Here is a 27,883-nt window from a genome sequence, read left to right as displayed (position 1 = left end):
CTCAGAACTAAAGCACGGGAAGAGAACACAAGAGTAACATGACAAATTAGCAGCAACATCACATATACAGATCATGTCTGCAGTCATGTCAGGTAAGTAAGGTTCCTGTTTCTTGCAGTTACTTAAACTGCAATGACTGCTGGGCATTTGCATAGATGCCTTCTTCGGTCTTCTCATTCCAAACTGTTTTTAAAACAGTCCAGAGAGAAAAAAAGATATTTTTGAAAGCCAGACATTTTTGCCTTTTTAGGCAATGCCTGCCAGACAGAAGACACAATGCTGAAAAGGAGGACATAGTGCTTCTGTGTGCACCAAACTTCTCCAAAGCCAACTTCATGCTACTCAAGTCAGAAGTGACAAACTTTATGACACCCATGCAGACGGAAACTGAAAGTTTGACTGCTGAATCCTACACTAAGGCACTGTATGAGCACATCCACTCGTGCATGAATTGTGCCATCCTCAATAGAACCAAGATGCTCTAATCCAAAAAAAGGAAGCCAATCTGATAGTCCCTTGCCATAAACAAACTTTACAACAAAAGGAAGAAACTATTGCAGAAAAGACAAAAATCCCAGGATGCAAACAACTCCCTTACCAGCCTCAATAAGAAGCTGAGATCCCTCATAAAATCCTCCAAAGTTAGTTACGAAAATAAAATTGCCAAAGATTCCAAAGACAACCACAAGGCATTCTATAGCTATGTGAAGAATCTAAATGGCAATGCTCAGATCTGCTCTGAGCTACAACAGAATGGTATTAAATATACCGATCCCAAGGATATTGCCAATATCCTGGCAGATCAATTAAGTGCAAACTTCACCCCCCTCTCACCCCCTAAAGGGTCCATCTCAATACCAAAAAGATTGCCAAATTCCAGTAATAATGGCCACACAGATAAAAAATGCACTCTCCAAAGCTAAAAATACAGCATCCATGGGACCAGATGACACCCCAGGCTGTGTACTACATGAACTACAAAATGAACTGGCACCTCACCTAAGTGTCATATTTAATCATATCCTCACCTCAGGCTTCGTGCCCACTGCGTGCCATACAGCTACAGTTATCCAACTCCACCCCATCAGTCTGATGAGCCTGATCTGCAAGGCCATGGAACGTATTATCATGGAACGTATAAACAAAGACATTGGCAATCGTCAAACACTGGACCTCATGCAGTTTGAGTTCATGAAGGACCAATCTTGTCTCCTGAACCTGACTGACTTCTTCAAATCAGTCTCCAGAGCTGTGGACAAGGGTAAGGTGGTCCACATAGCCTATCCGGACCTCGCCAAGGCCTTCAACACCATCCCCACTCTAGAATCATAGATAAACTTACTAAGTTGGGCATTAATCCCTACGTTACTTGATGGGTTGCCAATTGGCTTACTGACAGATCAGACACTGTAAATGTAGCAGACTCCAAATCCAGATCCAAACAAGTGACAAGTGGAGTACCTCAGGGTACAGTCCTGGGACCACTCTTGTGTGGCATCTACTTCTCTGAAATACAGGCCAACACTAAGGGACTCTGGCTAACAAAGTTTGAAGATGACTGTAAACTGGGAGCCATTATTGAATCCCCAAATGATGTGGATATTCTACAGAAGGGCCTTACAGAAACAGATGCTTGGTGCCAGAGCCATGGGCTCAATCTCAATGCCAAGAAATGTATAGTTATCCCCTTTGGGAAAAAACATGTACCCATGAATTACCACATAGGTGGCAGTACACTAAACACTGAAAGTGTGATAAGAGACTTAGGGACACAGGTGGACAGTGCTCTCACCTTCGATAACCACATCACCACAACAGTCAGGAAATCCTTCTATGTGGCACACCTCATCACTAAGGGCTTTTCATCCAGAAAAAAGGATGTCATTGTCCCACTGTACTCATCCCTCATTAGACCCATTATAGAATACAATGTTCCTTTTGGTATGTACCTCTCAAGACATCTGCAACAACTGGAAAGGTCGCAGAAATACCTCACTAAAAGTATCACAGGCCTAAAGCAGATGCCTTATGCTGACGGTATAAAAAAACTCCACCTATACTCTGTTGCATATCGTCTACTCCGAGGCGATCTCTGCTTAACATACAAGGCCATGTCAAACCCAGAGCTGTTGGACATGCTACACTTAAAGAAATCCCAATCCCACAGAGACACGTGCTCCAGGGATCTAAACCTTGTCATCACAATGAACAAAACATGCTGGAGGGATATGTACCTGACCCAGAGACTCCCCAGACTCTGGAATAGACTGCCCATGCATGTCAAGCAGAGCGCCTCTTTGGCCTTCTTCAAAAGGAACCTTGATGATTGGATGGGAGATAGGAAATTCACCCCGTGGATCACGTCAGTCGCCCTGCTAGACAGTGGTCCAGGGAACTAAATACTGTGGGAAGAAATAGCCAGGGAATTATGGCTAGGCTTGTATAGGCCCTAGGGCTGATAGCCTAGTACCGATCTATGAACCTATGGATGTCTGGTAACCCTACATCCTCCACATATCCATACAACAAGGCCTCCCTAATACAGTATGCAGATGACTCCACACTCATTTGCACATCTGACAATGTGGCACACCTCCAAAAAATTACTCAGGTAGTTTTAACAGCAACTAAAACATGGCTTTGTAACTCACAGTTCATGCTGAAACCTAAAAAAACAAACTACTACTTTTTCCCCAAATCCTTTTTCCATGAAAAAACAAAATTTAAAGTCCTCTCTCAATAATACAACCACTGAAGTCACTTCTCATACCAAATTATTAGGGATCATAGAGGGCGATATGCTTAAATTCAACCTGCCTACACAACACTGAATAAGAAAAAAATAATCAAAAATGAGGGATGTTTTACAGAGCCAAAAGCATTCTCAATGATGCAACTGAAGCTACGCTAGCCACTACTTATCTGCTCCCCATGCTTCTTTATGATGCTCCCATCCTTACTAACCTTCAGGCATCACAAAAATCAAAACCTGAGCAATGCTATAACAAATTTCCTAATGTGAGGCAAATACCCTTTCAAAACCCAGCATTATATAGCACTAAAAGCCTACATTGGTTAGAACTACCCCATCAACTAACATAGACACAGCTTCTTACTACCAATAAAATTATCCAGAATACATCTGCTTGTCCAGCCCTGACCATTCTACACAACTTGTTTCTAGTTTCTCATTAAAATCCATTAAACAAAACCTCCTATCTGTCCACAAACCTATCAAATCTGTTGGGCATTGTCTGTACTCATATCATGTTGCTAAGGCCTGGAACTCCTTATCTGTGTTCATCAGGTTAACACCCACATTACCATCCTTCAAAACCATTTTGAAAGGCTTCCTAGCAAATAGCTGACTCTGTTCTTGCTCAGTACCAGGATAAACTATATCCCTAAATGTGGACAAATACCTATTCATACCTCACATCTCCTTACTCTGCATTCTCACTCACTTCCTTACTTCTATCAGTTTTTCTCCCCTCTGGCTTTCTCTCGAACTATACCATAAGCCTGCTTTTCTCTCACTTCATACTTCCTGTTTGTATTATATTAACTTACTTTAATTTCTCCATAAACTGGCTAAAATTTCTCTATTAACTCATTGCATATGACTTGTATCTACTCTTAACCAGTGTTTTCGCATTATGTGTAATTTGGTATAATTCAGACATGTCCAACCTATGATCCATGGGCCGCATGCAGCCCTCGGAGCTCTCTCATGCGGCCCTCGACCTCTAACTGCAACATCGATGTATGCATGCCCCAAAACACTTTTTTTTGTTTTGTGTTTTTCACTCCCATGACCTGTAACTCTAACGTCGGTGTGCTCATGCACCAAAGCACCCTTCTAGTTTTGATTTTTTTGCACCAAAGAAGGGTCAGTGTGTTTACGCCATTATTTTGCACTGAAGAATCAGCGTGTGTATGTTCTCACTGAAGAGGGACTTGTGTATGGATTTGCCGCTGTTGCCTTTCAAAGGGACAGCACTTACCTGTGTTAATAGGTAAGTATGGAGTGAGTGAGTGAGTGCATGCATGAAAGCAGAATGTTTGTATGCATGAAAGTAGAAGAAGAGTGTATGTGTGTGTGTGTGTGTGTGTGTGTGTGTGTGTGTGTGTGTGTGTGTGTGTGTGTGTGTGTGTGTGTGTGTGTGTGTGTGTGTGACAGAGACAGAGACAGACATGTACAAAGAGGCTAACAACGATCAGTCTACCTACTGAACACAAACAAGTTAGCTCACAAACATATTGTACATTAAAAGTGCACTTTCATTAAATTGCAGCTTTCCTGACAGGGACCGTGTTGTATTGAATATGAAATCATACCTCTCAACCTATGGATTTTCGAAGAATATCTGAATTTTTGCCTCATCTTCCAATTTGTGTCTTTTGCTTAGCAAATAAAAGTAGTCATCCAAGGTAATGCAGTTCCAGGGAGTAAGAATGGGACAGCAGCCTAGGGTTAATGGGTCAGTAGTGGATTGACTATGTGGGACTGTAGCATATAAAGTTGTATTGTTTTTCTCTGAGAAACAAAAAAGCATCCAGTACTGTTTTTTCATTGGTGGGATCTAAGCAGTGGTAGATTGGACAACAGTAAGCATAGCTTTGGTGGATCATCAATACTGGCAAATCAGGTGGGCACAATGTCATTTTTTAAATGTTGGGGTTTTTAGTGTGCATGTATGTGCTTATGTGTTGGGAATGCTGCAACAGTAGATGATTATTAAAGACAGAGACTTACGGACTGTGGAGAATATGCTTCTTTGTTTCAAAACCTGATACTTGGGTACTAGGCATGCCAAAAGTAGATTTTTTAAGACATAGCTTCTTGTCATTTACAGTGGATGAATATTTGCATTTAATGGACAATGCTAGCAGTATGAGTGTGGGCCTATGGGGTTCTGAAGGATGCCAAGTCTACCACTGCCAATGTCTTGTAAAGTGACTTGGAAATGGATATTGGGATGTTATTGAAAAAATACAGTTGGTGGGTTTGCAATTTACAGGCCATAATTTAATTTATTTCAGGTAGTCCAGATCCTGGTAGATTGTACACCATTAGACTTAATTAGGGAGAGCTGTCATTCTGGGGAAATAAGCAGCCCTCATTTCAGTGAAAGCTCTTGTTTGCAGGTAGGAAGTTGCAGGATGTGGATGTAATGTGTTTTATTTATTATTTTTAATGTATTTGTCATTTCAAAGCATGGTTTTCTTTGTTGCAAAAGAAGGCAGGATTGAATGAGCCATATAACTCTTAACTGACAATGATGGGATAGAAGTGATGTATAATGCAGCTACAATTGTTTCAGTGGTGTCTGTGATGCATAACTATTTTTGGGCCTGTGTCCCACTTTTATTTTTCACTTTGTCCAGATTTCTTGCTCTACGGTTGAGAGGTATGGTTCCATACTAAATCAGAAGGTTGTATTTACCTTGGAAGACTTTTCAACATAATTATGAGAAACATAGCCTTTTTAATATCTCTGTTGATTTCCAATATAAACTGCCATGTAACCTTGCAAATAACTCTTATTAAGCTACTTTAATTCTTTTGGAATTGACAGGTATGCTTCACTGGTTCAGACGTAAGCATAGAGTCCTAATGTTGTTTGTCTTTCAGCTTTTCCCGGTAAGGGGTCGCCACAGTGGAACTCCAGTCCGCTAATAATTGGCAGTAGATTTTTACGAAATGCCGAGGTGCCAGCTCGACACCCAACCTTCAACGAAGGCATGCCCATTTACGCATGCATGTCTTTTAAACGCTACCCAACCTCGGGGAGGACATGCAGACTCCATACAGAAGGCACTCCCAAGCCCAGCCGAGAATCGAACGGGAGAACCTCTTGCTGTGAGGTAACAACACTACCGCCATACCACCTCGGCATAAGCATAGACCTTTGCTTTTGAAAAAAAAACAAATTCCCAGACTTTGTCAATAGCTCAAAGTGCAGAGAGGATTATTATTATTTTTTTTTATTTATTATGTATTTACTTTTGGAAAACATCTTTAAAGCTGTTAAACTGATTACACACCCAGAAACACAAAAAAGTTATTGTGATACGTAAACCACAGACTGCTGCAAGAAAGCATAGTCCTAATGTGACTTTGATTTCTTGCAGCAGTCTGTGGTTTATGTATCACAATAACTTTTCTGTGTTTCTGGGTGTGTAATCAGTTTAACAGTTTTAAAGATGTTTTCCAAAAATAAATATATAATAAATTTAAAAAAAATGATAGTCTCTGCACTTTGAGCTATTGACAAAGTCTGGGAATTTGTTTTTTTCAAAAGCGAAGGTCAGCATTACAGCTCAGTAAGCTATCAATCTGTGAATAACTTCTGCACAAATTAAAATGTCTGAATGTCAAATGGCTTTAGATTAGAGGGAAGTTATATGTTTACTCCAGTATGTAGTATGATCTTAGAGAGTTTATAGATTTCTTATTGATTGACTTTTTGCTGAGCAGTTGTTTGTTGATTTCTTGATGGCCCTATTGGTGGTGGGAAATTGCATGGATGAATACATCTCTATTATGATTTTTATTTCAGATATTTTGACTTACAGACAATTTCATTCAGTGAGTGTGTGCTACGTGATTAATGAAGTTGCCTATTTTACAAGTAGGGGCTCCATGTGTGTGTGTGTGTGTGTGTGTGTGTGTGTGTGTGTGTAAGAGAGATTTAATATGTATACTAGGAAAGGTTAGTATGTGGATTTTCCATCAGGTTTGATGAAGGCTATGCTACTTACTCAGGGAGTACATTTATGGCTATCCATCAAGCCATCCAGTTGTCGTGTTGCTGAACTACACTGTTAATAATGAGTGGAGCTTTTTACAGAAGTTGAAAGTTTTTGTGTCAAGAACCTGTCCATACAGAGTGGCTTGTTTATTTTGCAGTGAAGGCTGTGGTCTTTGTAGTGAGCGTTTTAAATATAACCAGTATTTCTGAGGTAGAGGATGTCTCTTAAGGCAGGATCTTTCTTAGCCTGGAAAGCAAGTCAGTGATGAAATTTACAGGGGCCAGTGAGAGACAGAGGAAAGCAAGAGGCTTTTTAGTCTGGATAACTAAGTGAACTTAGTCCTTTGACCTTTTTTGTCAGAAATGGTTGTAGTCTTTTTTGGGAGGGTGTTTTGCTGAGGCACATGCCAAAAGGGGCATTGCACTCAATAATGGGTCTTGTAAAGGAAGAATACAGGGATGCTATGACCTCCTTGTCCCTGGATAAGATACCCTTACTAATGAAGTGGGCCATGTAAAAAGCTTTCCATACAACAGAGACAATGTGGTGGTCAAAAGTCAGGTTTCTATCAACCTGGGTACCCAGGCACCTCATGACTGATTGCATGCTTACAACGTTATTAATGTGATAATTTGTGGGGACATCACTCTCCTTAAAGGGGATGATGATGCATTTTTTGACATTTAGCTTGAGGCCATGTTTCTGACACCAGTTATTTTTTTGGGTGAGACCCTCTTGTAACTTATTCAGCATTGTTTTTTTTTAAGTCAGTAATGTGAATTCTTTACTTTCTTGCAAATGTGTTAGCTTATTTTTGTGGATTATAGTATTGTAGGACTGCTAATGTTGACATTTTATGTAGTTGGAGTGCTGGAGTGGTTTTCCCAGTGAGAAATGCTAGTGCTGTAGTGAATATCTGTTTATTTGTAAAAGAATATATATATTAACTAAGATGTTAGAGTTAACTGTTAGATTAGAGAATTAGAATTAGAACAAGAATTAGAATTTTAAGGCAAATATTAGGCATTTATTCATTGTTCAAATGCACCTACAGTGCAGCCAGGAGGTCAACTTTGGTCTCCCGTGGCAACGAAAGAGTTAATTATATGATATATTTTATATGCGGCCCCAAGACAATTTCTGTTCACTCAATGCGGCCCAGGCAAGCCAAAAGGTTGGACACCCCCAGTATAGTCACTTAAACTGTATTTATTTTTTGTATTATTTTTAAAGACTATAAAATTATTATTCTTAAAATGTTTTGTAATACTTTGGAGCTTTTCTCCTCAGTTTCCAGGCCTCCGCTAAAAATGGGGTTCTACCCAGTCGGACTATCAAGGCAATCAAATGTCAATAAATAAATAAAATATAAAGGAGCAAAATCAGTACATTCTTAACTTACATATAAAACAAGTCAAATATTCAACCATTTTATTTTCATTTTATTTTGATTTGTTTACCAGATTTGTCTGACTGGGTTTAGTCAATGTCCTTTTTCAACAGAGGACTGTGGAGAAATAATCCAGCATATAATAAATATTTTTAAACAGGCATTGAGGAATATACATGAAATAATATATACTAGCAATTACACATACATTTGCTAACTAGATTATATTCACATGAATAAATGCAACTATTGCAGTATAAAGGATACTTATTGCATTACAAAACAATCAATTAAAGTGTAATATAAAATGTGACAAGCAGATAGGTCACTTTACTAAAAAAATTTAAAGAAAGTCTAGGTGACTCTGCGGGGGGGGTCTCTTCTTTCAAACACTGACATCTGATATGAGTAGGAGAGATAGGTTTCAGCATGAGTAAATTATAGAGAGGCATTTGCCCCCTCTGTAACACTAACTTTTGTATATTTTTGTTTGTGTTATCCAGATCAAATAGTTCTTGACTGGAAACCACATTTGATCTTGTTTAGTTCACTGAAGTGACTCAGTCCCATTTACGTGTCGCAGTGCACATTCAATGCCCCACCCCCCACCCTCACCCAAAATACGTTAGCAAATGTCAGCTGCAGCACTATTCAAGTCAAAACATGAGCTATAATTTAGCAGAATGCTTTGATCAGGAAGAACATCTGTTGCTGACCGATTCCAGTTACACCACTGCAGTACTCAAATCCAGTGTGAATTCAATGAAACCTCTCTTATAAGTCATTTTTCCTTTAAAGACCATGAGATTATACACATCACCATATGGTGACAGTGAAACACATGCATAGAATACTATGTGAAAAAGTGCAAAATAAATCTAAAATCCAGTGATCTTCCCTTGAAAGTTTTCAGAACTGTAACAAAATAAGATGGAAATCAATGCATTGATAATTTAATAAAGATGTTTCTTGTTTAAAGAAAAAAGAAAAAGAAAATCCTTGCAACAGGAAGGTGACTAAACAGTAGTGTGCCAGTACAAACCGTTAAGAGAGCTAACGTGTACAACAAAGGAAGGGTTGTAAATTGCTGTGGTATAATTTTCCCCAAGGCATGACCTTTGATCAGTAAATGGAGCCAAAAACAGCAGGATAGTCTCTAGAGATTACTCACCAAAATTCACATGAGCTAACTGCATATAGGCAGGAAGTGATTAAGAGCTTGATCCTTAGTCTGTAAATTAACTTGAAAAGACTACTGAAGCAAAAGTGAAGCATCCTGTAGACTTTATGTGCCTTCTGCCCACTAGGTTTTTTCAAACGTTTATATTTTTTGCACCTTTTGTTTAACAATACTGCATTAAACTGTTTTGCTTTTTGATTATAGGTTCAGTCTTAAAGCTGTGGTGTATTTAGTTCTATTTTAACAGTATGTGTGTCCATGTTCTAGTATGGGTGGAATACTATAAACATGATATGTCAAGGATTGCTGAGACTTTGCTCAAATCCACCACACTTCATGAGCAAATACTCCCTCCAGGATATGAAGTTCTCAGGACAGACAAGTTAACAAAACAGGGTGGTGATTTTACAACTCCAGCTACAATCTAGAAATCAATGCTTTTCAAAACCACAATCCAGTAACTCAAAATTTCTCCTTGTAACCATCAAACTAAACTCTTTTCACAAGCTCCTTATAGAAACTACTTTCATTCTGCCAGTTAAATAACCAGTATTGGCTTACTGGAAGATATTCTGTAATGAATAACAAAAAAATACCAAATAAAACACATTAATACTAGATGTACATGGGCTGGACAAAAATCTCCTCTCACCAAAGACCAGTTCAAGATTTACTTTACATCAGCTTATTCAGATTAATAAATAATAACTTAACCCAGTAGAACAGACATACAGGCAGAAAGAATAATCTTTGCTGAATCTTTATCTACAAACCTAAACACATTTTCTACAGAAGCCCAGCCCTCTCAGACACAGTGACCACAACCCAACCTATGTGTTTGGGAAACAAATTAAGATACCTAAGAAAGCCTTTTACATTTTCACCATAGCAAAGAAGCACTTTAATCCTTCTGTCTTTAATGTATTACTAAGACAGTGCAAGTGGACTCCTTTAGAATGTCTACCCTTAGATAAAGCTGTAAAGTACTTGTATAAAGAAGACTTTTTTAGATATCCTTAACTCATTTTCTTCCACAGGAAAAAGAAAACTTAAATCCACACTAGGTCCATGGATAACCACAGAAGCATATCAGACCAGAACAAAATTTAAAAAATCTGGAAACTCAACAAACTCCTCATATTCTACAAAACTGTAGAACCCCCAGAAACAAAGTCAAAATAACATCTACTAATAAAATAAAAACTATTGTTTCACACTTCAAACTGAAAAGAACAATTCAAAGCAAATCTGTAAAGCAATCAACACATTAACTAAACCTTGCTACATCAGCTAACCTACTCCCCTGCCTCATGACTTAAATGTAAAAATCACAATCAAGGGTATGGCATCCAGGTTCAAGTAATAGTACCACTTTATTCAGCCCTTATTAGACCCATCATAGACACAATGCCCCCCTTGACATGCACCTCACCAGGCACTTGCAACAGCTAGAATGCCGTCAAAGGTTCCTTACCAGGAGAATCTAGGGTATTAATACCCTGTCCTTCATAGATCGGCTTAAGGTCCTATCTCTGTACTCAGTCTCTTACAGGATACTGAAAGGAGATCTATGCCAAGCATATAAAGCATCCTCAGCTCCAGCTCTAATGAATTTCTTGCACATCTGCAAGACAAACAGGATCAGAAACACTAGATCCAAGGACCTGAACTATACTTGCAACATAAACAGAACCTGCTGGACAGACAGGTGTGTCTCAAAGGATCACCCCACTATGGAATAAGCTCCTCATCTACATGAAGCAGATGTCATCCATGACCCTAATGAAAAGAAAGCTTGATCATTGGGCAGGAAATCACAAATTCACCCCCAGCCTGGCCCTCATGTCTCTGATGGACAGATGTCAACAGTAATGAAATTAATCCCCATCTCACATACTCTTCCCCACATAATCCTTAGCTACCTCTTTACTAACATACCCCACCATATAGGCATCCAAGAAAATATGGGACAAAACTGGGCTGGGTTGCATGGCTTGGCTTGTAAAGACCCTGGTGGTCATTAGCCTAGTATAACCCTATTAACCTATTACATCATCGCCTGCAAACTTAACAGTCACTTCATTCAGGAAGTTGTTCCCCCAACAACTCCTGCTATCTCAGTTACATATCTTACATGGTATAGTATACAAACCATCCACCTGCCCAGCCCTCTACTCTCTGGTACCCTATTATACCCCTACATGTACTCTCCGCACCTCCAACCAATCACTCTTGAACATCTACCACCCCAATAAAACTGCTGGCAAACTACTCTACAAATCCACCATAGCCCAAGCTTGGAACAAACTCCCCTCTCACATCCGATCAAATCCCCACCCAAACACTTCAAAAAGGAACAAACTCTACCTTCTCAACACTAAGACTTGTCCCTGTCATGCCCCTACCTACACCGCTATATTTCCTCTCCCCCTCTCCACTGGCTTCCATCTACTTATCTAACATATTCTTATTTCTTCTTCTTCTATGTTTTTTGTAACTTCTATCTATCCATACACTATATTCTCTGTAATTTATGCTAAATATGTATAATAATTCTCATTTTGGTTATTAATCTAATACTGTAATGTAGTCTACATTGAAACTCTGTATGTGCTAGTAACATTTTGTAATGTAAATGTTCTCTTTTGGAGCTTTTCTCCACGGGTCACCACTGAAAATGTGCTACTAGCCCAGTTGGACTAACCCGGTTAACAAATGTAAATAAATAAATGTCAAATTAATAAAAATAAAAAAAAAAATCCACATTAATAGAATATCCTAAACTCACAACACATCACATAGCAGCAAGTCAAGAAGCTTTCAACCTGCATCTAGTCTCCACTAAATAAATTAAAATTATACTATTAAAATTCAAACCAACTGCACTTGCCCCAAAGTTCCATCTGAATTCTGATGCTTTGCTGTAAATACTACAGTATACTCCATTAGGAATATTCGTGAATAGGTCTATGGAAGAGCGATACTATATATATTACCTATATTTTCCTAGATCAATATAGAACTTTTGCTATAGTTGATCTCAACACACTAATAGAATAATACTCACCATTTCTCCATACTACCATAGATATCTTTTAAGGTTCTACTCTTGGTCTCTTTCCCTTCAATATTTTTATTAATAACTCACACAGAATAACAGATGATGCTACCTTTACACAATTAGATAATTCTACTCTGCTTTCTGCATCAGATACACCTGCTGCTCTCCAAGAAAAAAAAATCAACTTGCCTTCAATAACATACAAAAAAGATTAACTGAAGCTAACTGAATCACACCTGATTAAATATTAAAAAAACTAAACTTCATGCTATTTGCCTCACATAACGGATGTAAAAATTTAAACTAATTCTACATAACCACCGTAATACAGTAAGTGAACAAATTAATCAAACAATACTATGAGTTGTATCAAAAAGTATCTTTTTTTGTACTGTCAGACATCTCACTTTCAGCCAGCAGATAAACTACATTATTAACTAGAAAAAGAACTGAAACAAATGAACACGCCCTCACCGCACCACTTCTATTAAAACAATCAAAATAGTATCGATATCCACCTTCAATGGACCAAGCAAAACATAAAAGTTTTAAAAGGTAAAGCCTTCAGTTTTAATTTCCGCTTTTCGTCCTGCTCCTAGCAGGACTTCTTCAGACAAACAAGAATCAACAAATTTCCACTTTTTAAAATAAAATCACATTTCAATTACAGTTGAAATCACATTTCAATTAAAATGCTTAGTTCCCTGTAACGCGATTTAAAAAGGCCAACCCCCCAAGAATAAAAGACACAGCACATTTTGTACTTTCAATAGTATTTGACTTTGTAAACAAGTAAAACATGAAAGTAAGGAATGAAAAATAGTAAAAACAGAAAACAAAAGAAATAAATTTTCCCTTCTATATTGACAAGTTACCAGCAGTGCCATTCAAACATACAAAAAGTACAAAAACAACACACAAACAACACACAGTGCCTGACTGATAAGAAACTTGGAATGCTACAGAAAATAAAAATCTTACCTAACACAAGTAGCAAAGATACAAGCTGCTCAAACACTTCTCCTTCCAGTAGTCGCATCCCCAAGTACTAACTACCATTAAAAAGACAGTTAAACAAACAGACCAATGTTATAATAAAACACCTACATTTTCTGCAAACCAGCTCAATAGACATCATTACATACCTCTACATAACTTCAGTGGCTAGAAGTCCAACAACACTCAATAGTACAACTAAAACTTACATAAGAAATATTAAATTAACCAAGGGGGTAATTCAATAAACCCTACATGGAGCAATTCTCCATGTAGGAATAGTGCTGTGGCCCGAACAGGGAATATGGCTGCTGAGCGGTCCAGGAAACAGGGCTGGGGGCGTGCACAAGTGTGCTGACTCTGTGCGAACACAGATGTGTCTGTGGAATGCAAATCACCTCATCCGCTGGTGAAAAACTTGCAAATGAGGTGATTTTCTGATTCAGAAAGCAGAAAGATATCCGTGTAAGTGCCGTGTCTGCAGGAAAAATGTACACAGTTACAAACTGTGTACCGGACTATAAAATTTAAACAGGGGCTGTAACAGCCCAAATAAAAGGTTGTATATGTGACAGTAGCTATGCAAAGGCCAAATCTATGGCCAATGACCCAAAAACGTAATGCAATATATAAAAAAATGAATCTTTTTTTAATACATATGCCATGTTTAAGCAGCAAACATGATATTTAAAAAAATAAATAAATAAAATGTGTAAAATATGAAATATAAAGGTATGCAAAGTTATTGCATTATAGTGCAGAGTCATACAATGGCAGGTTATAGTGGTAGCTAAGGAGATAGGTCCTGGTGTTGTGCTGTATCCAGGGTATACGCAATTAGGTGTATGTAAATGACCCAGGGTTACTGAATCACAAAAAAGGACCACCATGTCCGTAGGTACTAACTGTGGTATGGCTAGAACTGTGTTGGTATAGGCAGAACAGATAGGTACCATGAAAATGGGGGGTCATGGCATATGTAAGTGGATTGGAGCTTAGTAGCACCTGTTTGCACTCAGCTAAGCACAGCTAAGTGGGGGGGGGGCGTGTCTGGATTGCTACGCTATACTTAGCTCTGCTGTGCATGTTTAGCAAGTTAAAGAAAGGCTAAGTGTGCCTGTGTACAGGGGAGGGTCTGAACTGCTGAGCAGTGTTTTGGGTTTGTGCAGAGTGCCAAGGGGCTTAGCAGTGGAAGAAATTGGAAAAAAAAGCAAAAATAAAAGGAAATAGCCTGAGAAAGCCAATCAAGTATAAATAACTGATAAGCCCTGTTCCACTGACACTGGCCCATTCAAATCCATCAGTAATGTAGCTAGCAGGTGATATGTGTCACAGTCAGCCAATCACACAGGCTGCATCTGCAGCACACCAGTATAAAGTATGCATACACTCTTCAATCTGATTTTTTCCCACATACTCTACATCATTGGAGTACACACATGGGAATTGTAACTGACAAAATGAAAGGGGCTGCTGCTGTTCTGCTACATCTGTATGCACTACATGCTGAGGTCAGTTATGATGATGATGATGATGATGACAATAGGCCCAGACTGAGGAGGACAAGAGTGTTCAGGCCCAGGGTAACCTCTCACGGGCTACATGTGCTGGATATAGAGTGCTACAGGGTGGACAGGGACATACTACATGAACTCACTGAGCTCTGCCACCCTCACCTCAGACCCAGAGCCAACAGAGGGGAACCCATCCCAGTGGAAACAAAGGTATGTGTAGCCTTAAGAATACTAGCTACAGGTACTTTCCAAAGACCTACTGGGGACATCATGGGTATCTCACAGGCATCCACATCCAGAGTGCTCCACCAGTTTCTGAATGTCATGCTAACACATGCCAGTGAGCACATTTATTTCCCCAGCACCCCAGAGGAGAGGACCAGCAATATGCATCTCTTCCACTGTATAGCACACTACCCAGAGGTACTGGGTGTCATAGACTGCACTCATGTGTACATCAAAGCACCACCCGGTGAGGAGGGTAGAGACTATGGCAACCGCAAGGGGTATCACTCCATCAACTGCCAGGTTGTGTGCAATGCCCAGGGCATTATCATAAATCTGTGTGCTGGCAGCCCTGGCAGTTATCATGACTCCCATATCTGGCATGCATCATGACTGCACCAGGCATTTGCCAGGGAGGACATCCCGTATGGCCATCTAGTGGGGGATGTTGACTACACACTGGAACCCTGCATGATGACGCCCATCAGAAATGCACACACACCTGCTGAAGAATGCCATAATGAGACACACACACAAACTAGGAACATCATAGAGCATGTAACAAACAATAATAAAAGCAGACACCAACAGCAGTAAAGCAGCCATGAGCAGAGACAGGGCCAGAATATTGAGCTTGTTAGCGAAAGCGCTCACCACTTTTGGATCCTAATAAAGAGTTTTTTATTCATCGCATTTGGACTCATTTTGGGGCTTTCTTCCATAGTTTGGACTTTGGTATTTCGTATTCTGGATGTTCTAACTGGTCTGAATAGACACAACTGAAATTTATTTATCTGCAAGGTTTTATACTGCCTTTTTGTGGTGGTTGGAACATATACAGCCTGGTTCAACTGTGAGCAGTTTTGTTGTTTATTGCTCATCATAGAGCATGTGTTTAGGCTGCTTAAGTCACGGTTCCGCTGCTTTGACATATCTGGTGGATCCCTGCAGTACTCTCCAGCCACATGTGCACACATATTCATAGTAGTTGCCATGCTACACAAAATGATCCTGTGGAAACAGCTGTGGCAGGAACATCACAGGGAAGGGAGACACAGCTCCCCACCATTGCCATGGTCCCACAGGCACAGAGGGACTCAGAGGAGGAACCCCCTAAGCCTGTCTCTGTAGGCAGACATAGACATGCCCAGTATGCCCTTGCCTTGGCAAAGAGGCAACACATAGCACATACACTGACAACCTAGGGACGCAGGGACTGACACCTCACTCCGACTCACATACACACAGTAAAAAGGATGCCAGCCACATCTCACTACCTATACCATGCCAATGTATAGGCTGTGTATGGCTTGCATCCGATAGTCAGCCCTTAAGCACTGTCCTCTCAACTGCTGCAGGCACATGGTAAGTCAGTCTTCTTAACAACAAATGAATGTTGTAGTAGACTGTGGTAGCATATGTATGGTATTGCTGCATGTATGCAAGGGAATGAAGTGGGCTACTGGGATAGCAGCACACAATGGACAGCTATGTGGGACAACTGCAACTCTCTGCCAAATACTGGTTCCCCCAGAATATGCAGTAGGCTCCAAGCCACCAAAACCCACTGCATTATGTGAGGGAGTTAAAACAGCAGGGTCATGGGACAGATGCATGGATGTCAATGTTGGAGTCCCATACATACCTCTCAACCTCTTACAGCAAGAAATCAGTACAAAGCCATAAAAAATGTGGGCCAAAGGACCAAAACAGGGAGAATTATTAAATATTGATCTTACAAATGTTGAAAGTTGATAGATTAACAGGTTTTGCAGTAGCATAAATTCTCTGAAGGGTAAGAAGTCTGAAACACAAAATGTCTGTCATTCCTTTCTAACTTCAGTCTTTAATGATTTGCCATTAATTTTCCAGACAACCACAATGCTATGAGACATGGACCCAAAATGTGAGAAAAACATCTGGACATTCTGTGGAAATCTGTACAGTTGAGAGGTATGGTCCCTTACCCCCCACACACCTGTGTTCTGATAGAATTGCAGTAACAGTTATGTTTGTAAGGTAATAGCAGCAGACCACACAATCCCAGGCTTGTCCCAATCAACTTGCTATCGTTCCATTTCCACAATATGCAGTGGTCAATGTGCTATGTATGTATGTGATTAATAGTGTCAGAAAGTAGACGGCACTGACTGGTGGCTGTTGTGGCTCACTGGGCGAAGTACATTACTGTGGGTGACAGGGTCCATGGTTCGGTATTGGCTGTGCCAGCTAGTTTGCATGTCAGCTACGCCTACGGTAGGAGTTCTACAGGCTGTCCAGAAGTCAATATTTGTTACTGCAGGAAAGCTGGACAATGGATAGTCAGGGGCCACAGATATGGACAGTACACAGCTCTGAGTAACCTCGATGGTGCCTACTAGAACAGGTTGTGACAGTCTATTGCTAGGATACATAGGCTGCCACATAACTATGTCAGTACTCACAACAAGTCAGTGGGCATCATCTATACCCCACAAATGTCAGGGTTTCTCAGAATGCCCACATATATGCCTCATATATCTGTTCTGTCTGTCATAACATTGAATTTGTCTGGCAAACTTTTGGCAAAACAATATAGGTCGATGTGAAAGTTAAGATGCAGACTTCATACCCATAAGAAAATGCAAGCTAATATAAAACCGTTCTACCAACTGTCTACATTTAGAACAGCAATATTAAGATGCTGTCTCCATGTCTGGGCCTGGAGGTATTGCCAACATGTAACCTTAGAAGAACAGTGCAACACAATCCATCTGAGGACCACAGCAGATATATGGGGCACAATGCTAGAAAACCTGTTAAACAGGTACAGTCAGAGGTGTGCAGTCCATGACTCTGCATGTGATGTTACAACTTGTACCTCAGTCACACCATAACTACAATTACATAAGAGTAGCAACTGTGGACAAAGCCTGTGAATGGAGCAGAACAGGAAAAGAACTACATATAAGGGGAAGGAAGAACCACTAGCCAGACAAACATATAATGTGCAGACTAGAACACTTTGTGAACTAGCATGGGTTTCCTGCAGTGTATGCAGTCAGCAGACAAATGTCTGTCAGTGGTTCCTGACATTAATCTATACTGATCTACCACTGACATACCAGAACACAGTGCTGTGCAAAATGTAACTTGCATATTATGCAAAACTCTGCTCAGTCCAGTACAGCCTGTACCCACCCTAGATATGACTCAGCTAATAAGGATAGCACACAGCCAGGAGATCCCACAGGCAGTATATCACAGAGGTGCTGGACTTTTTATAGAGGTTCATCAGCTAATTTTCTGTAGCACACAAAAGTCTGGACTGGAGTACAGGTAGGTCTAGCCTGGAGTCCCACTCTTACTATTGATGGCCATACTGGGCATGTTCCTACACTTAGCTATTGTCAGCCCATGTCTGAACCCTCATCTGACTATACAACTGGGATGTACATATATCTCTTCTGCATACAGACAGTTATGTACACCTTAACTGTCTATCCCCACCCCCATCACACATGTTTACCCCCATGTATCCATATGTGGTACATATATGTTTATCTGCTGAGTATGATATACATACAGATATATAAGTAACATATACAAATATATCATTTAAAGAGAGGCAGAGTGGTGAGCCCATTGTGCAATAGTTGGTAGGGAGAGGTTGTAATCACACATCAGTCTGTGTGTGTGTGTGTGCGTGTGTGTGTGTGTGTGTGTGTGTGTGTGTGTGTGTGTGTGTGTGTGTGTGTGTGTGTGTGTGTGTGAGTGTGTGAGTGTGTGAGTGTGTGTGTGCGAGTGTGCGTGTGTGTGTGTGTGTGTGTGTGTGTGTGTGTGTGTGTGTGTGTATAAGTATATCCCTTTGTGGCTTTGTGTATTTCCTGCCTATGTGTGAGCAATGCCAATGCATTTTGGGGCCTGTTCCACCCTGTTAACCACCCATTGCCCTACTTTACAGGGCCTGTTGATGTCATCCACCTTAGATACACCATTGGACACTCTCTAGGTGTATAAGCACTGTGGCGCACATGATAAGTATGTCGCATATAGTACATACAACTAGATAGGGAGGATTTCTAATCTCAATACTGCCAACTGTGTGTGTGTGTGTGTGTGTGTGTGTGTGTGTGTGTGTGTGTGTGTGTGTGTGTGTGTGTGTGTGTGTGTGTATGTGTATGTTCCCTTGTGGCTTTGTGTATTTCCTGCCTATGTGTGTGCAATGCTAGTATACTTTGGGGCCTGTTCCACTCATTCCCCTACTTTTCATGGCCTTTTGATTTCATCCAACTTAGATACACTATTGGACACCCTCCAGGTATATAAGCTCTGTGGCACATGCTATAAGTGCGTAGCACTATAGTACATACAAGTAGAGAGGTAGGGGGTGCTAATCTTAATACTGCCAACTGCATGTGTGTGAAGTGTGTCTCCTGTGGCTGTCCTCTGTGTGTGTGTGTGTGTGTGTGTGTGTGTGTGTGTGTGTGTGTGTGTGTGTGTGTGTGTGTGTGTGTGTGTGTGTTGGTTATACTATTTTGAGGCCTATTCCACCATGCTGACTCCCCCATTGCACTGATGACATCCACCTTAGATACACCAGTGGACACTCTTCAGGCATATAAGCTCTGTGGTGCACGTGAATAGCATGTAGTACTATAATGCATATAACTAGATAGATAGGGGTTCTAATCTCAATGCTGCTAACACTGTGTGTGTGAAGCATATCTTCTACAGCTGTCCAGTGTGTGCCTGTTCCACCCTGCTGACTACCCCATTGCATTATGTTAAGGTCCTGTTGATGTCATTCACCTTAGATCCATTGTTTGACCATTGCAGACCATACCTCTGAACTGTATAGAGTTTTGCAGAATGTCCAGATGTTTGCCTCATATATTTGGTCTGTGTCTCATAAAATTGTGGTTTCCTGGCAAATCATTGGCAAATCATTGATAGTTGAAGTCAGAAAATAATGACAGCCATTTGAGTTTCAGACTTCATACCCTCCACAAAAGTAATGCTAATGCAAAATCTGTTACTGAATCAGTTATCTACATTTGTAAGAACAATAAGTGTCCCTATGTTTGGGCCTGTATCCCCCCCAGTATTGAAGGCTTTGTCCACATTTATTGTTCTAAGAGGATGAGAGGTATACCCCAGGAATATAAGCTCTGTGGCACATGCAATAAGGACATAGCACTATAGTACATGCAACTAGATAGGTAAGGCTTTTAATCTCAATACTGTCAACTGTGTGAGTATATGTGTCTGTGTATGCATATCCCCTGTAGTAGCATAGCTGTCTTGTGTGTATTTGTGCAATGGTTATACCATTTTGTGTACCTTTGCCACCATGTTAACTCCACCACTACCAATCTAATCGGGGCCTACTGATGTCATTCACCTTAGATGCAGAGTTAACATTCTCAAACACAATAGCCCTGTGGTGCATGCAATATGTATGGTGTTCTAATTCCAAAACTGGAAACTCTCTGTGCATGGTGTTGGAATACATATTCCCCTGTAGCAGTGTGTGTGACACAGTTACACTATTTTAAGGGAGCCTGTTTACCCCCCAGTGGCAATCCTTACAGCATCTGCAAATGTCATCCACCTGAAACCTGAATAGTAGCGGCAGACACTGCAAGACTGTATAAGCTCTGTGGTTCATGTCTTATGTATATAGCGCTATCGTATGCAAAACTAGGCAGATAGAGTTTCTACTATCAAGGGCACTTCATGAGTGTGTGTGTGTGTGTGTGTGTGTGTGTGTGTGTGTGTGTGTGTGTGTGTGTGTGTGTGTGTGTGTGTGCGTGTGTACGTATGTATATCCACTTGCAGCAGTGTGACTGTGTTAGGGCCACAAACATACCACTCAACCCCTTAGGAAAGACATCTGAATAAAGTCATACAAAAAAGTGGGACAAAGCCCAAATATCATGGTCAATCTAGAAATATTGCTCTGACAAAAATAAAAAGTTGATAGCATAACAGGTTGTGCATTCACATACATTTTCTGAAATGCATGAAATTTGACAGCAAAATATCTCTCATTATTGTGTAATGTCAGTCTGTAATGATTTCACACTACTTTGCCAGAAAAAAACACAATGTTATGACAAACAGAAAATAATTATGTGGCAAATATCACAGCATTCTGTAGAAATCTGTAGAGTTGAAAGGTATGGCCATCACCTGCAGGTTGCAGTCCATGTTTAGTCAGGTGTGACCTCTTACAATGACACAAACTATACAGAGGTCCCCAGAGTATAGGACAACAAACATTTCCTAGAGTTGTGTACTACTTGCATAAAAGCAGTTATTTCGCATCAGAAGCACCTTAACGTTATGAGAAATACCATAACCTATAGTAATGTGACACAAAGAAACTGTCATATTGGCAAACCAAGGGAAGTCCTGTCTGTTACACTTGCCATAGGTATGGTATGTCCTGCCAACTGTCACAATACTGCAAGACATGTCTCACATTCCACATTTATTAAGGTGGCAACTCTACTTTGTGTTGCCTATGTGTGTGCAATATGTAGAAATGCGTAGGCCCTGTGAGTAGCTGCTGCCTCCAATGACCCACATATATCTAGGCATGAATGCTACCTGCCACTACCCACATGCATAGGTACTGCTTAAGACTGTGACAACTGTAATAGTGTGCCATCTGTCATTGACCCACAAACTGATGTTAACACACTGCAACAGTGTCATACAGCAGGTATGAAATGGTGCCAAGGTCCTGGCCTCAAGCTGAATGTAGAAAACAGTACCATCATACCATATGGTGAGAACATGGACCCACTATTTCCCACAGCAATGGCAACCCCATAAACACACAAACTGAGATGAGAGACTTGGCTACTCAGGTTGATAACACTGTTGCATTCAGCCATCAAGAAGTGGCAGTGGTCAGAAAAGGCTTGGACGTGGTTCAACACATAGGTAAAGGGACTGCATCCAGACAAAAGGTGGACATTATCTCTGTATAGTCCTCAGTCAGTGCAACAATATATTTTCATCATGGATGGTCTGGTATGTACCTATGCAGACATCTGCACCAACTGGACAGGCTATGTTAACACCCATAAAGGTTAGCCATGGCCTTCAACACCTGTTCCATGTAGACAGCCTTGAATCCATAGTGGCCCACTTGGTATTGGACATGTTGTTCACAGGTGGCTTGTGGCATGCCTAGATGGCAATGTTGTGCTGAGCCCTTCAACAGTTGCCCTATATATGTGAGTCTAAGTCTGTACACATTACCCGCATGACAGGCCTGAATCACATATGTGACAGCAAATAAACCTGCCGGAGAGACAGGTTTGTCTGCCAGAGAGTGCTCTGTCTCAGGAATACACTTCCCACACATGTCAGAGTATGATGCAGACCCTCATCAAGTGCATCTGTGATGACTGGATGGGAAAACAAAACTCTGCCCCAGGGGTCCAACCTATGTCCATCAATGCCAGGGGCAACAGGTGCTTATCAATGATTCTGTTGGTGATAAAGTAATGGCTAGGCTTGTATGAGACACAAGGCCAGTACTCAAGTAACCTTCTATGGACCTATGAACCTGCGATCCTATGGAACTCCCAGGTGACATGTATCAAGAGTAACATACATTGTCAAGGGGTATGCATGCAAGAGTACGCTGTCTGCCTCCATTGCCCCTCACACACTGTTCCACACACACACACCTAGGTAAACACACACATATAAAGCTGTACCTTGGTGAGGAAAAGCTCTCTGCATTGCCACTACTCCATCATGAGCTTCTGTAATGGCAGCAGGTTTTCATGACTTAGAGACACAGAAACCTGGAACAGAAACAGAATAAGGTCTGTCAGACAACAGTCAGTCAGCAGTATTAACAGCAATAAAGCATCATGGCACAAAGGTACATACACTTTGATGTCTACACATAATAATTGCTGGCAGATAGCACCTTACCGGACATAACAGTACTGCACTACACTGTACTATATTCACCCTGTGCATCAGACACATATTAACATGTTCCTGCAACGATGGTATGGATAACAGGGATGTGGCACAGGTGTCATCACATGCACAGGGTGTGGTGTAGGGTTGCCAAAGGCCTAAGCTGTGCCACACAGTTGACATTTTGTGTGTGTGTGTGTGTGTGTGTGTGTGTGTGTGTGTGTGTGTGTGTGTGTGTGTGTGTGTATGTTAGGGTACTGGTCAGCTGGCTGTTCAGGACCTGCATGTGACAGTGATGTGTGAGTGTGTTCATGCACACAGTCAAGCCATGTGCTAGCCCTACACGAGGGTATGTTGGACAGCTGTGGACTGTACATGGCAGAAAGTACAGTTCACCATCTCCAGCCATGTACACGGGAACTGGTTCTGCCAGAAGTGGCACTGGCACCACCATGCCCAGTGCCAGATGCAGTATTACATGCTGACAGTGACTGGTGTCTGCTGGGTCTGTGTCCCTCATGGGACCACCCAGAACTACGTGCTCATGGTCTGCCACATTGTGGTGTGAACACCACCCTCCCTTTGGTAGTGCTGGTGGTGCTGCCACTATGGGAGTATGACTGTGCATGGCCACATGGACTCTCACCTGATGTTGCTGACATATGTCCACATGTCTGGCACCCTACTCCCACCAAATGTTCCAACACAGGCATTGCATGGATATGGACTGACAATGTCTCACCCCACCGTCTATCCACTACATCAGCAAAACTACATAAGGCAACACCAATGACATGGAGGGAGTCATGCATGCCAGACAGTGTGGCATACATCTGGTGTACCTTTCACAACATGCCTGTACCTCCATGATGGACCGAAACATGCATCTGGTGACACGTGCTGTGACACCTTTGACAGGTGCTGGATGGGCAGCAGTCCTCCTTCAAGCATGCCTGTCAATCTGCCTGTGTGGAACCATGCCAACTCTCTGGCTATGGCTAGTGTCTGCAGTCACAGATGCCATAGTCACCACACTCCCCTGTTCAATGCCACCACCCTCTGACTGCCCAATATCTGTGGCTGCTGGGGACTGGGTATGTGTGGGCATACAGACTGTATACGGCTAACATTGGGGGTGGAAGTGGGATGTCAACCAATGGGATAGATTCAGCACCCAGCAACCTCACCTGTGCCTCACTATGGACACCATCATCATCAGAGTCTGATGAGACAATGACATCAGGTTGTGAGGGGGACACACCCCAACCCCCATGGTCATGTGCAAGGGAAGACAACATGACTATATTAATTCCTACAGTATAATATCTCCTGACCCTCCCCCCACACATACACACACACATATACATCTGAGGTGCCATGAAGGCATGATACAGACCACACCTTCTGAATGATGCCATGCACAACATACAATCAGACTACAACAGACATGCTCTGGATAGCCCTCAACAATATGCAGTGCAGCTACATCCATTAAATGTTGCTAGTACTATACACCTGTGGGATATATGATAAGTCAGAATATGTGATGGACCTTCACCTAAAACACAGTGCACACGTTTACACAATAGTAATGCACCCCTGTCTAGCAGACTGGCTACACCTTACAAAACTACGTTCTAATATGTTACAGCTCCTACAAATATACTACTGTCATCACCGATGTGATGCACTGTAGTGAACCACACACCATGAACATGCACATGTTGCAATATGACTAAGCCTAACAGTAGTGTCCATGGCAAACTGGCAGCCCTTAACATGCCTAGGGTATAGATGAGCCATAACAAGACAGTTCCACACTCACCGGCTACAGGATGATGGCTTCCAGCTACACCAGAGGTACGTATGGATTTGTGGAGAGAGGTATTTTCAGCAGACACATATATGGCATTGGTACAGGATAATATGTGCATTTATCAACATGTACAGTACAAACTGTGATACTACCCAAATTGCTGACATTCACAATGTGTGCACACGCGTGCATTACAAAGCCCCACCCACAAATGCAGATTGACCTGACATATGTGCACAAGTATGCAGAGGCTACTACTATGAATGCTACAGCATTAATGTGATGACTGCTGGAGGCTTACCTGGACGCTCATCAGCTGTGGAATCGATGCCACCCACCTCCCCAACATATGTTGTGATAGTTTCTTGTGAGCTGTTGGCTGCACCCAGGTTTGCCAGGAACTCCTCTGTGGCTGAGAGTGGTAGTTGTGTAGTAGGCCCTCCCCCGGTCCCAGCATGGTCCCTGGCCACAGCTGCATTCCTTTGCCATGCATGGTGTATTAGATCTGTAGCATGTCGGACCTGTTCATACCTACTGTCATGGTGGCCCACATCATTTACCACTGCTACGAGTTCTGCCCACAGTGCAGCATGTTGTTGCTGGTTATGGTGGGTCCTTGTCAACAGCACCCAGTGATGGATTCTCAGGGCATCAATAATGGCAGCAGTGTCAGCTTCTAAGAAAGGTGGACTACGATGTCTATACATCCCACCTGAAAGACATGAAGAGGGGAACACATTACATGACCACATACAGTGCTCACCATTCTGCACACACCCTTCACATCTGCATTTGTCACCACTATCCACCAGTAACTCCCACATCATACACCAGCATCTATCACCACAGTATGCATGTGGCTATCTGCAACATAGTGACAATACATCATGCATTGCCCTCTTGATCTTGATGTTCCATGCTACTTGCTACATGTGCTATGAGGTGTTCAAATGCATTTACCTGCTGCACCTCTAATTGCTTGTTCATAGCCTGACTACAGGGTATGCTGTGATGTAAGCCTCCTACTGTTGTAGTACACACCTGGGCTGTAAGCCCACCCCTCAGGTCTCCCTGGCCTTCCTCCATCACATTCTGGACTATATGGCTCGACAATGTTTTACAGTTCCCCCTGCCAGTGTGGTTGATATAGGTGTTCTGGCACAGTGTAGCATCTGCCTCATGTACACAGATGGACAACCATCTACAAACGCCACCAAGGAACACTGTGTGAGCGATGCAATGTCAGTAGTGACCTGCAGTCCATGCTCTCACCCTGTTAAGGCAACATATCTGTCCCCAAACAGGTTGTCAACACAATCAGTACACCTCACACACCACCCACACCTACACAACACACACACGTATGCAGTGGACCTCAACATCCACATCAACAAACAAAGGAGACCTCCAAGGCAAAGCCACATGTGAATGCCACAGCCATACACAGCACATGCCACACATGGCCACACACCCGTGTCCTGCATTCAGAGGCATTAGCACGTCAAACATGTTACACATAGGAAACTCCATTGTGAGGCACACTGATGTGCCTCTCAACTGGATGTATATGTGGACAGTCACAGTTACTTGTGTGTCAGGTGACAGACTCTGCCATATTGCATACACACTGCTGTATCTCACCAACAGGTACTGTCAGGGGTTTGTCACAGTCCATGTTGCCATGCCAGACCTGAGATGTACATCCCTGGACTATGTGCAATGAGACATAAGTGAGCACACTGATTATGTGTCCCATGCAGGTATGTCCCTAACCTTATGCAGCACTCCACTGTCACCCAGACTGATGCTGAAGGACATTCAGGAAATGATTTCCCTTAACATGTAGCCTTTTATCCTGTGCTATTGCAGAGGGTTCCAATACCTGTGACCAGGGGTGATATGGTTAACAAACCATGATGCTGTGCAACAGATGGCCTCCATCCATCTCAACTGGCCTTCAGGCATCTGACAATGGTTCTCGCCACCCCCATAGTGCCTTCATTAGGGAAAGTGGTGAAGTTATCAGTACCAACATACAACTGTCAGTGCAGCACACATTGAAGGGCATGCTGCTACACTTTAGGTTTCTACACATGACTCTGCCCTCAATGCAAGCATTCTTAACCCTGGGAAATGCTAACATCAGTTCAGTCACACACACATGGTTCAATGGTGCAGAGAGCACTTCAGTCTTACCTGGTCAACCATCCTATCATACCGTCATACCCCAGAGTGTGGGTGGAAATGGCATGGGACATATCATTTCAGTATATATAAGACACATACCCACCTCCATGCTGTACAGGCAGTGGGGTCCACATGGCACACCACAGGGGCAGTTCACCATTGGCAACATATCTATTCAAATCATATCTAGCTACCAGCCATCACATATGAAAGGAAGCATATCCTGCCTATATGGACCATCCACAACTACATTGTGATGTGGGTCTGTACCCTGATCTTTGGTCACTTGAATTACCCAAACATACATTGGACTCTATACCCATGCAAGCACACAAATGGCCAGAGCACCATCAACAGTGGAATTACAAACATCTTGGTGCAGCTCTGGGCTACCCCTACATGAGGTGAAGGTGTGTCACAATGGATATTACACAACACAGGTAAGCTCTGCAGCATATCTACAGTCTTATCCTCCATGGCAAAACAACCATTATTCGGACATGTTTGCAGTCACTATCTCACACAATACCCATCTAGCTAGGGTCACTCATACAAACACCTCAGACATGGAATACAGTCTCCTGGGGGGTGGCATATACAGCTTCACAACCCCAAACCCCTCTGTAGGGACTGGCACCAATATCCAGACATACACACATGTGCTAGATGTGCATTTGTATAGATGCATGGAGTCGAGTATATCCAATAGGACTACATCATCCTCTGCAAGGATTTGTACACCTGTCTGGTGGACATCTGCAATATATAAGTGTCTATAACAGTGATGACATACCATTGTCCTGGACAAACTAGTGGCAGTTGGCCA

This window comes from Protopterus annectens, chromosome 7.part1 (genome assembly GCF_019279795.1).
Source record: "Protopterus annectens isolate FY-2018-M chromosome 7.part1, PAN1.0, whole genome shotgun sequence".
In the NCBI taxonomy this organism is placed as follows: Eukaryota; Metazoa; Chordata; order Ceratodontiformes; family Protopteridae; genus Protopterus; species Protopterus annectens.
Note: the sequence above shows the minus strand (reverse complement) of the source record.